The sequence below is a fragment of the Bidens hawaiensis genome, unplaced genomic scaffold, assembly GCF_021521415.1.
Source record: "Bidens hawaiensis isolate Kalapana, Puna unplaced genomic scaffold, B.hawaiensis_p1.1 tig00013298_1, whole genome shotgun sequence".
Taxonomy (NCBI): Eukaryota; Viridiplantae; Streptophyta; class Magnoliopsida; order Asterales; family Asteraceae; genus Bidens; species Bidens hawaiensis.
This window is the reverse complement of record NW_027492127.1, coordinates 530,645-534,991: the sequence shown is the minus strand read 5'-3', so window position 1 is coordinate 534,991 and position 4,347 is coordinate 530,645. Positions and strand designations below refer to the sequence as shown.

General features: G+C 43.9%; 1 non-coding gene across 1 annotated transcript; it reads left to right on the top strand.

The window, feature by feature from the left end:
• Positions 1-459: 459 nt before the first annotated feature.
• Positions 460-533, top strand: TRNAI-AAU (transfer RNA isoleucine (anticodon AAU)). Its single transcript has one exon. It is a non-coding gene; the product is annotated as a tRNA-Ile (tRNA).
• The last annotated feature ends 3,814 nt before the right edge of the window (positions 534-4,347 follow it).

Sequence of the window (4,347 nt, the reverse complement as noted above, 5' to 3'; positions counted from 1 at the left end):
GGAACAACCAAATGAAATTGGGACGTGAACGTCTCAATCATATGAATATACGGCATGTGTTTTAAGCATCACATATGATTTTTCTTAAACAATTAATTTGTCAAATAATGCTTAATTCTTTTATTTTCTAATATTCTAAATATTTCTAAGCTAACTATCATCTCCTTATACAAAATCTATAGAATATCAATTTGTTGACCCGCCACGAAATGGTCAAAGTACAGGAAAACAAGATGATGCGGTATAGCAGTTGGGGAAAATCGGGTAAATAGATATTTACCATGAATTATTAGCACCAGTTATTTATTTTCTAGGCTTTTGCAGTATCATTAAGCAGTTTCGACACTTAACCAGCATGGAACAAAAATCTCATGTCTTGGTGCACATTAAACTGTTCAAATATGGGCAACATGACTTATTATTTGTACTAAGTTAGAAAAATCCAGGACTATTGCATCTGGCCTATTAGCTCAGTTGGTTAGAGCGTCGTGCTAATAACGCGAAGGTCGCAGGTTCGAGACCTGCATGGGCCATTTTATTTTTATTTTTTAATATTTATTGGCTGCTTACAATTTATATTATACTTATTTGTGTTTCTATAATTAGTATCCATGTATTGTGTTACAAGAACCTTTTTATTGTTTTATAAAATTTCCAACTCAATCCAAGAACCATTTTATTATTACAAAGAAGATACAAGGAAGGATATCGGAACCTCATATTCAAAGAACCGATATTCCGTCTTAACAAGAACAAGCAAGTTAAGGAAAAAAAGAAAAAATATTGTATTCATAACTTTAAAAATTACAATTCATCATTTACAAACAGGGTGTAGAACTGTGGATGATGTGTTTATAAAAATCGCATCCATGAAAGGTCGAGATAAAAAAGAAAAGATGATGCCGTCAAAGTAAAACTTGCAACGTTGGCTTTCTAGTCTCTAACTAGGTCTTTTACGTTTGTAGACTGGCCCAACCCGGTAGAAGCGGAATCAAGACCAAAACGGCAAGACCAACTAGCAAAAATTCCAGCCTTGAACAGGACGGATATCGGTACAGTTTTTGATTGGTTGGGTCGAAATCGAATAAACGTGTGATTCAAATTCAGGTGTTAGTTTAAGTCCTAGATATTAATTTTTATAACCATGTGCTTAAAAAATTTCATTAAACAGAATTGCAGCAATTACTAAATTTCCATGCATAATGCATTATGTAGTGATTTAAAAAAATAAGAGTTCAACATGGGCTTTCTATATCCAACAGTCCATCACGTTATGGGCCATAAAAAAGAGAGATAAAGCAAATAATTCAACATGGGTGTTTCACATCTTTTTTCTTCTATCCGCTTCTAGTCTAGGCTATAGACGACTAGACCGAGACAGAAAACAATAAACATTTAATTAGGAGACCGGGTTTGATCATTAGTCCTGAAGAAACGTGGATCTACTCACTGGTAGCAGATCTACTTTCCTCGGGTGTGATTATACTATTTCACCGATGGTTCTTCTGGGTCTGTGTTCTTCCACCTACAAAATGAACAGCGCCGTTACTTACCCCTCAGAAAGGGACAGAGGGGTCCTTTTTGGGGTAACCCTCCGGCGTGAGAATCAGTATATTTGTGGAGAAGATAATAATGTGTGTAAGAGAATCTCAAGAGTATTGCTGAATAGCTTAATACCCCCTGATTGTGAGACTGTCTGTTTTGTATGTAACTGACCGTGAGTGAATGTGATTCAATATGATTGAATGTGTTATCACTGCTTGTAACTGTCAATGATTGAGTATGAATGTGTCATCAAAGTGGAGTTGATGCTGTATTTATAGTGCTAAGGTTACCACCGGTTGGCTCAACCTCGTTGGCTTCCTCCAATCGCACTGCGCCACGTGTCCTCTGGGACACCTGGCGCTTTCTCGTTGGTTGTAATCACGTGGTAACACATGTGTCATGCTGAGTTGTCGACCTTCCATTTGGCAGCTGTCAACATCAGCATATTCTTACTCCTTAAAAAGATGCCTTCTGGAAGGTTGTCTGACGTGCACAATCAAGGTTGCCCTAATCCTGATTTGGATAAGGACGAGGTTGATTATGCGCACGTGTGATATGCGCCCATCCTGAGGATGCGCGAGGTCTTCTCTTTATTCTCACGCGCAGATATTTCATGCGCAGATGTGATATGCACGAGCATGTGATATGCGCCGCGCGCGTATGTGATGCGCGAGCATATGTGTGCCTGGGCATATGATGCCTGAGCATGTTTTGTATGCGCCATGCGCATAGGTTTTGGCTTTGTGCCTTCATAATGTCTTTATCTTGTGGGTTGACCCGCCTTGCTCGGTGTTGAGGCGGGTACATACCTCTTCAAGCCCCCCCAGTCTAATGTGTGTCTTATCTCGCGCGAGCGCGGTAAGATGGATATTAGACTTACTGATTTGGTCTTTTAAAGGGGTTTTTGTCGTTTTATTGGTTGTTTCCATCGTTGCGCGAAGTTCTATCCATTTGGTTGAAAACGAAGGGTTGAAAACGAAGGGTCCGAACACGTGGTTAGTTGGTGGTGACGTGCGCCGTAAACATGTCAGACGTTTCGTGTGCTCGAGGTGCTACAGTTGCCTTTCACGTCCCCTCACACAGCTGTCTTGAACACGTGTCGCGCTCGCATTGGTTAGCACCTGCGAGTGGGGGCGCGTCTCTGCTCCGTGGCAGGTCCGTTACGTTTTTATGTCCCCTCAACAGTGTTAGGGACACGTGGCGTGAAATCCCATCAGTTACCACTTTTCTCTCTCCTGGGCCTATAAAAGCAGGCCCTTAGGAAATTTTTATCTTCATCTTCATTGTTTCAAATTTTCTATTTTCTGCCTTTCATATTCTGAATTGAGTATATTCATCTTTTCGATTTTTCGATTATCTGCTGCTGCAGTTGTATGTCTGATAGTTCAGACTCGTCTAGCCCCTCAATCACCTCTGTTGCCTCTCGAAGACGCCGTGTGAAGTCTGTGGTGATGTCGACATTGAAGCAAAAGGGGAAAGGGAAGAGGGTTGTTGAGACCACATCGGAGGAAGTAGGGAGGACCAAGGCCACCAAAAGGTGGAATGAAATCCTCTGCAAATTGAAGCAGGCCGATCTCGACAACCTCATCGCCTCTCAGGGCTTTCCCACCCTGTTTGGCTGCATGTTGCCTAGGTCCGGGCAAACGGCGGCGGACCCGCCTGCCGGCTATATATCCCTATATAGCCACTTTTTCACCCACTGCAACCTTCGTCTCCCGATAACAAGGTTTGTGGGTGCACTGCTGAAGTTCTATGGGATTCATATATCCCAAGTCCATCCGTTTGGACTCGTGATCGTGACTCACTTTGAGTTCATGTGCAAATCCCAGCGCGAGGAACCCACTCCTCGGCGCTTTCAATATTTTTACAAGCCCAAGATCCAGGACAATTGGATCTCTTTCATTCCTCGCAGTCAGAAGGTGAAGTGCTCCACTGTTTCATTCAAGAGCCTTCATGACTGGTCTGAGAGGTTCTTTTACATAAGGGCTGGTGTGATCCCCATCCGTATGACCATGCGCTCTATCTCTTCTGCGCCTGCGGATGAGGGTGTCCTCAAGAACCCAACTGGCGCCTGGGTTAAGAAACTGACCGCCGAACCATCCCCCGCGAAGAAAATTTGCGAGGAGGCGCTGGTGGGGGTCGGCATGAGTAAGCTATGGGCCGACAGCGCGCTTGAGCCCGTTATCCAAGTCGACGGGTTGTGTAAGTTTATTTCATTGCTTTATTTCTTTTTCTGCGCGAACATAATTCTTTTGCTGATATCACTTGACTTGTTTTTGCGCAGTCACCAAGGATTATGTCCTTGCCGCTTATGATGAACAAGTGGAGGGTGGCTCCGTCGTGCTTGGCGCTGGGGAGGTTGGTTTCCCAGATCGCTTCGATGACATGTTCATCCCAGTGGATCTGGAATTTGACTTTGACAGTGACGCGCCTGGTAAGCCTTCGCACTTATGCTCATTCCTTTAGAATACCCAAGTTTATTAACAGTTCTGTTGGTTGTTTTTGCAGATGCGCTTGAAAACTACGAGCTGGAGCTCGCGGAAGAGGAGGAGGAGGAAGAGGAGGCGCCCCTACTAAAGCGCAAAGCTAAGGGGAAATCTGGCGCAGGGGCCAGTAAGAAACAGAAGAAAAATGACACCCCTGTTGCTCATCCCCATGCTCAAACGAAGGGACCTAAGGAAACCCAGGTGTTTACCACCAAGGTTTCTTTAGCTTCCCTGCCTGTGAGAGTGGGCAGACCTCCTGTCCACTTGAGGTATGGTGGCGTCACCTCCTCCGTTCGCGCGGCTGAAGAGAGAAGCA